This window comes from Pleurodeles waltl, chromosome 7 (assembly GCF_031143425.1).
Source record: "Pleurodeles waltl isolate 20211129_DDA chromosome 7, aPleWal1.hap1.20221129, whole genome shotgun sequence".
In the NCBI taxonomy this organism is placed as follows: Eukaryota; Metazoa; Chordata; class Amphibia; order Caudata; family Salamandridae; genus Pleurodeles; species Pleurodeles waltl.
This window is the reverse complement of record NC_090446.1, coordinates 380,939,400-380,952,440: the sequence shown is the minus strand read 5'-3', so window position 1 is coordinate 380,952,440 and position 13,041 is coordinate 380,939,400.

The window sequence follows — 13,041 nt, the reverse complement described above, 5'->3', positions numbered from 1 at the left end:
TTAGGGGTGACTGGCATATTAAAAGTAATGCCTCGAACCTCCCACACATGGTAAGGGCAAAGTCAAGTTGGAGAACTTTATATTGCTTCTGCAGTCTGCAATGCCAGGTCTGCTGACACCAGTTTGCTTGGGTCACTCAGGGTTGCACCATCAGTGCTTCAGGCCCTGATTATACTTCAACACCCACGGCCCGGGTACCACTGGTATCATATACTAGGTACTTAGAAGGAAGTTAAAATCCTTTCTAATTGGGGATATCCATTTACACATATCAGATTTAAGGTGAGAGCACTGGCACTGGGGCATGGTTAGCAGGCTTCAGTGCACTGCTAGAGTCAAGAACCATCAGCTGGTATTGCAAACTGGGGCAAAAAGTTGGGGGAAACACTCAAAAAGCCTGTTTTCCTACAGGTTTTCTTACCTTCATTATTGTTGACCATAGTACTAATACTAATGTTGATTCTATTTCTTTCAGAAAGCTATCTCAATATGTTTGGGTTGTAGATGCCCATTGTAGGAGGCTGGCCTGGTTTGTAGTGGGTACCTTGGGTACTTACACCTTAGACCAGGTCCAGTTATCCCTTATTAGTGAAGTAGTACTGTCCTAGCAGCTTAGGCTGATAGAAGTAGCTATAGCAAAGCAGCTTAGGCTGAACTAGGAGACATGCAACGCTCATGCAACACCACTTATAGTTACACAGTACTCATACACAAGTAAAGACAATACTCAGTGTTACCAAAAATAAAGGTATTTATTTGGGTGAGACAGTACCAAAAATATCTTAGAGACAATACTCCTTCTGGAGGTAAGTATTATAGACAATATATACACTAGACACCACAATTAGACAAGTAAATAGTCATAGAACAATGCAAACGATAGGAAATGGCATAGAATGCAATGGGAGAAAATAGGTCTATGGGCAAACCATATACTAAGAAAGTAGAATGTGAATCACAAATTCCCCCCTAGACAAGTGTAGTGTGTGCAGAATCGCTGGGAGAGTAAGAATCCAGTAAAGGTAAGTAAATTACTCCACCCCAGAGCCCAGAAAAGCAGGAGTAAAGTACTGCAAGTTTCCTTAGGACACACTACACCTCGCAATTGGGATTTTGCAGTAACAAACCAAGCCTGCAAACAACATCTCCTGGGTTCCTGGACCTGAAGACCTGCAAAGGAAGGGGACCGAGTCCAGAAGTCGAAAGAAGTCCCAGGAAAGCAGGACCCCTGCCAACCCAGAAGAGGGTGCATAAGAAGAGTCCCCGGTTAGTCGAAGATTGCAGGAATGCTCCCTAGGAAGCTGTCAGTGGGATTCTGCATGATGCAAACGATGTCCCACGACATGAAGATGGATGCAGATGTGATTTCGTGTTGGAAGTCACCAACACACCTTGGTTGCGACAAAAGTGCATTTTGTTTCAAAATGGCACTGGGTGGACCCAGGAGGGACCTGGGGGCCTCAACTCTGTGTGAGGAGGAAGAGGGAGCTCTCAGCACTTTAGAGAGCCCTCAGGATACCAGACAGCATCCACTGGAGTCTCAGGACGCGGGGACAAATGCAAAACACGGTTGGTGCAGCACAACAAAGGCAGATCCCACACCTCCGGAGAACAACTCAGCGAGTTGAGCATCGCAGGATGGAGTGCTGGGGACCTGGGACAGGCCGTGCACAAAGGAATTTTGCACATAGTGCACAGAGGCATCAGGAGGTGAATAAGACGCAGTACACAGTGGTACCGTCGCTCTCTGGGAAGGCAAGGTCTTACCTCCTCCAAATTGCATCAGCAGGACCTCAGGAGAGTCTATGTCAATGATGTCCACCCTCTGTGCCCTCAGGAGCACACTTGTCACTGTGAGAGAAGTCCAATGGTACCGGTCATCATCTTGGAAGGTGCCTGCTGGAACAGGGGAGTGACTTTGTCACCCCAATGCAGATTTCTTCCATCCTTCTGGTGCAGGATGAAGACAGGGAGCCCTCAGAGCGAGCACACTGTGGAAATTGTTGCTGTTGCTGGCTGGAGCTGAACTTAGAGAGGAAAAGTATCCCTTGTGGATACTTTATTGCTGTTACAACGGTTCCTGGAGCAGGCTGCAGTTGATCCAAGGTCAGAGGATGATGAAGTATTTGCAGAGGATTCCTGAAGAAAACTTGCAAGCAGAATCTGAAGAGAACCCACAGGAAAGGCCCTAAATAGCCCTGAGAGGGAGATTGGCTACCTTATCAGGTATGGACCTATCAGGAGCGGGTCTCTGACATCACCTGTTGGCACTGGCCACTCAGAGCCCTCCAGAGTGCCCCCACACCTTGCAAAAGCAAGATGGCTGAAGTATGGGAGACATTTTAGGAGCTCTGGACACCACCCCTAGGGTGGTGATGGACAGGGGAGTGGTCACTCCCCTTTCCTTTGTCCAGTTTCATGCCAGAGCAGGGGACAAGGGGTCCCTGAACCAGTGTAGACTGGCTTATGCAAGGAGGGCACCATCTGTGCCATTCATAACATTTCCAGAGGCTGGGGGAGGCTACCCCTCCCCAGCCTGTGACACCTATTTCCAAAGGGAGAGGGTGTAACACCCTGCTCTCAGAGGAAATGCTTTGTTCTGCCTTCCTGGGACTGGGTTGCCCAGACCCCAGGAAGGCAGAACCCTGTCTGTGAGGTGGCAGCAGCTGTAGCTGCAGTGCAAGCCTCAGAGAGCTGGTATGGCAGTACTGGGGGTCCATGGTGGAGCCCTCAGGATGCATGGAATTGGCTCCCCAATACCAGATTTGGAATGGGGGGCAAGTCAATGATCTTATACATGTTGCATGGCCATATTCGGAGTTACCATTGTGAAGCTACATATAGGTATTGACCTATATGTAGTGCACACATGTATTGGCGTCCCGCACTCACAAAGTCCCGGGAAATGGCCCTGAACTATGTGGGGGCACCTTTTATAGTGCAAGGGTGCCCTCACACTTATTAACTTTGCACCTAACCTTCAGCAAGTGAAGGTTAGACATATAGGTGGCTTATAAGTTACTTAAGTGCAGTGAAAATGGCTGTGAAATAACGTGTGCATTATTTCACGCAGGCTGCAATGGCAGGCCTGTTCAAGGGTTTGTCTGAGCTCCCTATGGGTGACAAAAGAAATGCTGCAGCCCATATGGATCTCCTGGAACCCCAATGTCCTGGGTATCTAGGTACCATATACTAGGGACTTATAAGGGGGGTCCAGTGTGCCAATTGAAATTGGTAAATTAAGTCACTAGGCTACAGTGACAAATTTAAAAGCAGAGAGAGCATAAGCACTGAGGTTCTGATTAGCAGAGCCTCTGTGACACAGTCAAGCACTATACAGAAACACACATTAGGTTATAAACTATGAGCACTAGGGTCCTGCAGGGTCCCAGTGAGACAGGCAAAAACAGACTGACATACAGGTAAAAATGGGGGTAACATGCCAAGGAAGATGGTACTTTCCTACACCCATTCTTAAATTTAATAGTATAATCTGATCAAGCCATGTTAGTCTTTATTTACAAAACTAAACAATCCGGTAAAAATCCAAGTTTCATCTTATGTAATACGCCATAATGGGTCTCAATCTGCATTTCTGATAGTCCATGCAAATTCTTATAGAGCTGACATTTTCTTCCAGTATAACACAATTTGTTAAAGTGTTTTCTTAGGTCTAGCCTTTGAGACAGCCTAAGCTCTCTCATCAGTGAATTATTTTTCCAAAACATAATACATAAAATACAGACAGACGTTTTAGGTCAGCGGGCTTCTCCTGCTGGGCTACTATATTGTCTTTCACATTTTTCGACCCACTTGCAGAAAACTGTATTGGGCAATGGGTCAGCTCACTTTACCCATTGTAAGTGTAAGTGTAATTGCATTCATATAGAGCTTACTGCCTCTGAATCAGCTTTGAAGCACTTGAAGCTAGGCAGCAGCATGCTGCTGAGAAACCCAAGTCTAGTGGTTAGTCCAGTGTTATTGTTGGGTATTGGTACCCAAAAATAACACTGGATTGGACTCTAAAGGAGACAATTCCATTCATATTCTCCTGAGTCTTTGTGTAGGATTAAATTAGGGGGAGTTAGGTGTGATCATTAGCGGGGAAGGGGGTTTCTGAATCCCCAGAAACACAATAATGGAGATTATTGCAGGCAAGCATGACTTAGAGTAGGCTGTACTCAGAGAGAGGAGAGGAGGCATGTAGAGAATCGAAAGTAAAGGAGAGGGTCATTCAGAGAAAAAGGACAGTCAACAATTTGAAGTTGTAAGTCAAGGTCAAAAAATTTCTTGCAGAGTTTTAGGAAAGAAGAACCTGATTCACAAAGGTACACTTACACTTCTTTGGTACTCACAAGCTGTGATTTAATAGTAACTTTACAGTTGTGGAAGTTCCACAATCAGCCGGAGAACTCCACACATAAAAAGATAGAAAAGGCATATCTTTTTATGTGCACATGACAAAATAGGATATGCTTATCATTTTATGTGTGGAGTATTAATACAAACACAGTGTTAATTGCAAAAGCAAAGAGGGGTCCATCAGGATGCCCTGGTTTAGCATGGCACAGGATTGGGGGAAGAATAGTTTCTCAGACAGTGAAAGTTTATTGCCAGTATTCCTGTAGCTAGTGGAGGGGGAACAAGACACTGTTGTGAGGTGAGATCTATAAAAACTCCAAGAGGTCTTTTGTTTAACAACCAGATGCAGATTAGTCCTCCTGGTCACTGAATTTAGGTGGGAGAGATATTTTGAAATTCCAAGAGGCTTTTGTTTAACAAAAAAATGTAGAAAACCCTTCCTAGCACTGCCATTTGGTGGATGGCATAGGTGATGGGTGGGACTGCAGTTTCTGTTTTTCAAGTTGTTAATTTTTATAAGACAGGGTATAACTTTGTCTGTCCCTGAGTGTGCCCACGTTGGGTGGTCCAGCTTGGAGTCAACCTCAATGCTTCATACTGTGAGAAACATTACTTTACACGAACGAGAAAGATACTTGAAAGAGAACAATTCAAATATGTGCAGTCTAAAATACACAATACATGTTATTACACAGAAAAGTGACAGGATATGTTCTCGACTAGTGCCCCATAATTAGCATTCTCCAACTAAAGACTGGAAGTGGTGACTCACCCCATTGGTGACCCCAGAGATGCAGTTCTGTCAAGTGAGTTAACTAGGGGGTGCTTCACTGGAAATGCTGTGTATGTTCTGTGGTGTTTACATGTTGCTTTACAACTGTCCATCCGAGGGTCACTTCACTCACAGTTTGAGTCACCCCTTTAAGATGTTACTGCCAGGCTCTCTGTAGAGTGACAGGGTTTGGGCAGCAACTGAAAATGAAAATTCCAGAGAGATGTGCATCAACTGAAAATGAGAATTCCAGAGAGATGTGCATTCACACTAAAACCAGAAACCAGAAAGAAGTAATGAGGCAGGACCTCAGGGAAAGAAAAAAGGAGGCTTAAGAAAAGTGAACGTCTGAGCTTGGTGTGTGGGTAAAGCAGATCTCCCTGAGGAAAGGAGAAAGAGGGATAGGAAAAGAAATGGGAGTGGGAAGAGACAGTAAATGTGAAAATAAAAGACCAGTCAGTGCAAAGTGAAATTACATGGGATAGGGGACAGAAGAAATGGGCAAAGAGAGTGATATAAAGGGCATAGAAACAGGAGCGGCTTGTGACATATGGCTGGGGTGGGGCGGCCCAGAGAAGGGGCAGGCAGGAGAACAATTAATTTACAAAAAAACAAAACTTACGTGATTTGCCACCACTGCCACCACCACACTGCTCCTCTTTCCTTTGCTGCAGACTGCAGGCACAGGCTCCCATCCTGCCCTGCGGCCAACCTGAACACTGCTGTCATGCTGCTGGCCACCTTGTAAATATGGTGCTATGGTATTGGCCCGTTAGCGTCACATTTGCAGCAAACATTTTGCCGCAAATGTGGCGCTAAGGAGCGCAAGGCCCTTCTAAATCTGGCCCTAAGTTTAATAAGTTCAGAGACTGGGGAGCTTTGAACAGCTCTCAAGATGCTCAAATATAATCTGATTGAGGTGGCAGAGTCCTTTACCCCACCCCTATCCTAGGGAACCCTCAACTGAGTCTGTTGCACCTGTCGCTGGTGAACTCCTCTGCTTTTCACTTTGGGGCTATGCCAGTTCTCCAGAGCCTTCTTCTCACACACCCTACTCCCTCACATGTCCTGTTTTTTACCCACCGAGATGCCCTCTACCATGAGCAGTTGATGGGTGCTGACTTCCTTCACTTTGCATGACTGCACAAAGATTTTGTATAATAGTCACATATGGCTGAAAATAGTTCCTTTCTCTTCAATGACAAAACTGGTTCAAAGTATGTTTATTTTATTTACATTAACTGTAAGATCAGCTGTTTACATTGCCTGCACTTTCGGTACCCAGTTTGATGACAATTTATTTTCTGTGTCTTTTTCAAAATTGCTCTAATTAAGCATTTAAGTGACTACCTACAATTGTAGCTGGCTGCAGTCTGAGAGTGCTGTGGCTACCACATTTTGATGGATGCTTGTATTTTTCATTTGATTTTGTGGCAAATGCTTCCATTAAAACAAATAGTCATTGCAGCCAGCAAAGGATAGAACTATTGCCATTGTCAATGATTGTTTTATGTCTAGTGTAAAAGACTGCTTTAGCTGCCTTTCATGTTTTTTTGAAATAATATATACAAGAGGTCATGTCCCCAGTGCCCTATTGATTTTTTTCATGGCTAAATATATCCTTAAACCAATCAAATGAAAGTTACTATGTTACTAAACTGTAATAGAGGAATACAACACTACCCTGAAACCTTTTAAGTGTGGCTGGGCAACCTTCTGAAATTGTCTGTGTTATTTAGAAGAGGATGAGAAGCTTCAACATAGGTTTGCTGTGAGGGGGTTGGGGAGATTTTTCATAGTTTAGTCTGATCTGTTCCATTACTTTGTGTGCATCCAGTCAAGAATTAATAAAAACACAGCCACATCATAAAAATCATCATCTGAGTTAACGATGTCTTAGGATGGTGGGAACATCCTACAGAGTTGGACTGCCACCATATACTCCACCGTTGGAAGGTGGATTATAGTCAGCCACAGAAAATTGGTAGCTGCCTGCAGCCCTATGTGGTGAGTCTTATCAGGAATGCCAAGTGAGATTTCCCTTTTCTGATGAGGTAATATTTTTACTAATATGGCATGACTACTGGAAATTAATTTGGGAGGTATCGAATTTGCAGACTAGTCTACTGCCCTAGAGGCAAACCAAAACCTAGGGTTATTGTGCAGTCCATGATTTCCCATCACTTGTCAATGACCATTGGGGCCACAGTAGAAAAGGGCTTCTATTGCTGAGACTAAGATGAAACGACTTTAGAAAACAGCAGTGATAACATATATTGAGTCCTCAAACGCTATGAATGTTGGACACAGGTGTTATAGGGGGCTACTCTAATGTGGAGTGGGTGACATGGCACTGTTAAGGTGCATGTGATCAAAGATATTCCACCATCTCTGAAATACAGTAGGTCTCTGTTGTCCTGAAGAAGACCTCAGAAATACCTCTGAGGGTTGAAAGTTTACTGTACAAATCAATACACTGTCATTCTTAACCATTGTGGTTTTGATTCTAAATATCAGTGGCAGACCCCCATTAGGGCAGAGGAGTGTCACCCCCTTGCTGCCAGTGGAGCAAACATGAAAAATAAAAAGGTAATAAAATGAATTACCATTTTATTTTTCACTCTTCTCAGCCCAAGCAGTGTATGGGGGCAGGGCAATGCTGCTGACTGGAAGCAGGGGAGTGGTGCTCACTCTACCAGTTTACACTGTGCATGTCAGTTTTGGCTGACTGTCTTGAGCCCCTGAGCATCAAATGCACAGTATAAACCTATTCAGCTAGCTTTCATAGACAGCTTGGTGGAGAGCAGGCACAGGCCACCTATGTCTGCTGGAGCGTCAAGGCTGCCCACTCCAGCCAATCCTGGAGCAGCTCTCATGCTGCTCATTATCAGCATGAGAGCAGCATCAGGATTTGGAGAGAGGAGCAGGCTGAGGCTCCATGAGGTGCCATCATGCTGACTACAAGACTAGGAACGTGGGTAAGTGCATTTTTATTTTTCTTTTGGCCCACTCTCAGGCACTGTGAAAAACTCACATTGCCTTCAGCTTTAATTCCAGCGCTCTCACTCACAGTCCTTTATAATAACAAGGCGTGATTAAGAGCTTTGAAATGATAGCCTAAAGGCATTGTGTTTTTTTTACCATGCCTGCCACTGGACTGGCACTCAGCTCGATGACCCTTCACTGTTGGGCGTCACCGGTCGCCACTGCTAAATGCAAGGTAATAAGACTGTTGTTTGCACTCATCAGCACAGTTTATTCACTCTTTAGTGAGCACTGTACCGCTGTTAGTTTATCTGTTGATGACACTGTTAATTTTCTATTTCATCTAAATATTCTTTATATATTTGATCAACAATTATCATAATTCAATTTTAAGGATAAGGAAATTTGTTGAATAGGTATTAATAATAGCTCATTTTCAAGGCTGTTTCTGCTTCCCTAATATTTATTTGAAACAAGGTACCAATATCTACACTATCCCTGATTTCATAAAATTAGAAAACATAATCATCCTACTGCCACTACTCTACATTGTTGTGGTCTAACAATCAACATATGTAGTTTGATCATGAAAAATGGGCATACACATTGTGGCTTAAGCCATCTAATTTTATGATTAGATGCCGTCGAATATTGGGGACTACTAAGCTCCCCTTCTCACAAAGTCTCTATGTCACGTCTTTTCTGAATCTCATTATCTTCCCTGACTGCACAAACTGTGTAAATGACATTAAGAAAATACTGATGAACTTTCTAAAAGTGATGTTTGTGAAGTTATTCTTGCTTATAGATACTTAAGCAATCTCAGCCCTTAAAGAGAGGTTTCAGCCATCTATCTAGACCAGTGGCGTAAAGAAGCTTGAGGGCCCCCTCTCACCGACCCACCACATACCACTTTTGCTGAGGGGGCACCCTGGAACTCCCCTCCAACACTGCTGGGGATGCAGGGGCTTATGTTACACCACTGACACCTGGTGTACTCACCATTTCAACTATTATGGGTCTGAAAAAAAATCCAGAGAATCATAGTTCAGGGTGTAGACTTTTAGCATGTGGTCACTACTACCCAAATACATCTTCCCTGATCATCAGCATTCTGGGCTACTACCAAACGTCGAAGGTGCTTAGAAGCAAAATATATGCTCTCCTGGCTGATTTCATGTAGTACTCAAAGTTCACCAGTCCACTCTACTATTGGTGCAGTTTAACGTCCTTGCTCATGCTTAATTAGGAATCATCGATATTCCATTTCAATATTTCCCTCCTTTAACTACTTGATATTCCATTGACTCTTCACTTGATCCCAGACTTTGCACCACTATATACATGGCAACATAAATGCAAGTTGATGCACTTGAGCACAGTTATCTCCAACGTCTTATTGCACTGGCTCTGGGTGAATGGATTTAATCTCAATCATAAGTATTGTTCCTACTATAGCTGATATTCAAGCATTCACCTGCCCCAATACCCTACCCCAATCCAAGAACTAACAAATCTATCCATAAATAGTAATACAAATAACCCAAATACAGCAAAATATGTCACCCCCGTACCTCCTTCAATAGTTGATGCAAGTCATGCACAAATCAGTCAACATTCTGCCCTTTTGCAGCTATGGAGCTACTGAGCCCTAACGTGATAGAGAGCATGGCTTACCTAAGCAGTTAATAGGCATTCTGTAAAGCTGTTTATGCTGTTCCCATCTAAAAAAGTAAAAAAATAAATATGAGCAGTTCATGCCCCCCTATGTGTGTGCAGAAGTGCAAAGGCAGTAGCGGCTGAAAGTGGTAGGTAGTAACAGCTGTCCCAAACTTCACTAAATGAGCAACCTCACCTTCACCAAGGTTTTTTTTTAGCCTTTCTCCTATATGATATGTAAACAAGTGGAAAACTATAAAAGTTTAAATTAAAATACTATTTTATACTGCCCAAGGGGTTCAACTATTGCCTACTAAATTTGGGAGATAAAAAAATGGATATCCAGAAAAAAACATGTAATAACTTAAGAATCTATGGCGCATTGAAATTCAATATTAAAGTGCAATATGCATAAACTTCCACTAATCACACTGACAAAAACTATGATAAATGTAAGGATTACTGAGAATGTAATAGATCCAGCACTTATGGCATGGAAAAAAGTGTTCCATACTTAAACAATGTAATTGATGCTTAAATGCCCCATACTCTAATGTGCATGAATCGATTTAAAGGGTCATTATGGCCATCATAGTTCAACAAATCCTTGCATAGAAAAGAGTTTAAAAGCACAGGCCCATATTTAAACTCAGTTTTGCGTGAAACAATTACCGCCGGCTAGCACCATTCCAAGACGCCGGCCAGGCATCTTATTTCTGGAATTGCGCAATCCGGTGCAAAGGGTGGGCTAATATCAAGGAAAATGATGCTAGTAAGGTGGGGTGGCCGTAAGGGAGAAAGGGGATTTGCACCAAAAAATTGTGTTAGGCTGGTTAGAGTAAACAATTATGACTCTAAGCAGCCCAGCGTCATTTCTTACCATACCACATGACTCATGCCCACCGCCCCAGGGGCCAGCACAGGGGACAAGGGTCCTCTGGGCATGGCCATTGCACCCAGTGCCATATTGGAGTGGCCATTTCAGGGCCCCATTGGCATTTTAAAAAATAATGCAAAATACTTACCTCTACTTACCTATACTTACCTTGGATGGGGTCCCCCATCCTTCGCTGTCCCTCTGGTGTGGGTGGGGGTTTCCCTGGGGCCTGAGAAGTGCACCTGCGGACTTATTCCATGGTGTTCCACCATGGAAATGGGCCCACAGGTCCTCTAACGCCTGCCCTGACCCAGGCGTTAAATAATGGCGCTAAGCAAGCTTAGTGCCATTATTTAGGCACTTCTCCTCCCATGCACCATTTTTGCACGGTAGGATAAATAAGGCGCCTAGGCCTTAGAGTCATTTTTTGCCCGGCAATCCCTACCCTGCATCTCATTCACACGAGGTAGTTTTTAGCTAACAAAAAATGACTTTAACTCCATAACTTTGGCACTAGACGGGTCTAGCGCCAAATTATAAATATGGAGTTTCATTTTTGTTTTTTTTGTTTCTTGCCTTACAATATATATAAGAAACATAGTACATATAATAATACAAATCATCATTACATAAAATCATTGTTCATTCTTTAAAAACTTAAAACTTAAAAACAGGGATCAGCTTCATCTAGGCCTACCTAATCCCCGTGAAAAACCCACATACACACATGCAAGTAAATAATTTACAGTTCCCACCCCTATTAAATCTGGGGGGTGGAACATTTCCAGGCGATAGCATCCTATACAAAGGGGCCTCGGAAGAATGGAATGTGAATGCTCACAATGATTAATATTAACAGCAATCATTTTGATACCAAGCCATATTCGTTAATATTAGCCAGCCTTATGCAATTGCTAGTGCATTTTTAGTGCAATTTATTCCTTTAAAAATACTTCAAAAGGTGGAGTTTCCAACTACGGCTTGCTACAATAAGTTTTTTACAAGACAGGGTGAAGTGGGCCATAGCATCCTATGCAAACGGCCTCAGGAAGAGTGGAGTTCAAGTACTCATGATGGTTAATATTGGCAGTAATGGTTTTGATACCTTTTAATGTTAAAAGTATTATATATTGAAAAAGTAGTAAATATATCTCATTTATGTAACAAAAACCCGTGTGTCTCACAGCAGCAACTATAACCCTATAGATCTTGTGGATCAAATAGATCTCCTGGCCAGATCAGCCCTAGTTTAGTTGATGACTCTCTCAGCCAGGGCCAAGCGTCCCATGTATATGAGGCTATCAAGTTGTGTTCATTAATGTTAGCCAGTCTTCTGTAAAGTGCTAGTGCAGTTTTAAAACAATTTACTACTTTAGGCTTAAAAAGAGGGTGAAGCCATCTGCGCCTTGCTACAACAAATTCCTTGCAAAACAGGATGAAGTGAGCCGCATTGTCTATCTCCCAGGGCAACAATCACAGTACTCAAGACCTGCTGTCAGCCTACGCGTGCGTGCCAGATAGCCTCTTAGGAGCAATACACCCAGTCTAACCTTAATATAAAGGGACCCCTTCAATTCAGGGTACAACAGACCCAGGTAATCTGGGGGGTTGGCTCATAAATATTAGTAAAGTAATAGCTTATGATCGAATCAGGCCTAATTCCCTGATACAATCTCCTCTTACTAAATTCCTGGTGTCGCTCTTTTACCGTACCCGCAGTATCCCGTCCGATTGTGCCCGGAACCTCCCAGAGTGCCTCCAACTGGATTTTAGCGATGTACCTTTAACATGAGTTCCCCATGTGCGCCCTCCTAGACCACCGCACGCAGTGGCCTCTTAAACCATTTCCAGGTACACCACTGCCCTAGGACTGCGGATTAACCTCACCCAATATAGTATTGGCCTTAGGGCTGCTAATTCTGATATCGACACCCAGTTGAGCTCTGCAAAGAGAGCCTTCAGTAGGGATCTAAAAAAATTATTTTCGGCTGTCTGTAGCACACTAGTATTAGCGTATCCCTAAAGTTCTGCTCCATAAAGTACTGCAGCAACTGCTTTCGGGGCATATATTTCCAAGATTAGACTAATATTGTTTGCTTTAATTTTATGCTTAAACTTCAATATTGCCCCTGCTGCTTGCTTAAGGGCTATAGCTGCCTTTCTGACTTGGCGATCCCAGCTCAGATTCTCTGAAAACTGCACACCTAAATAGTCAAAATATTTAGCAGCCTCAATTGGTGTGTGGTTGATGGCTAGCTTCCACCTGAGACTTGGGGGTGGGTGTTGCATGGTCATCCCCATGGTCTTCACCCAATTAATAGTTAACGATTTTTCCTCACAATATTTAACAAAATGGGCAAGTAGCCCATGGGTCGCGTTCTCAGTG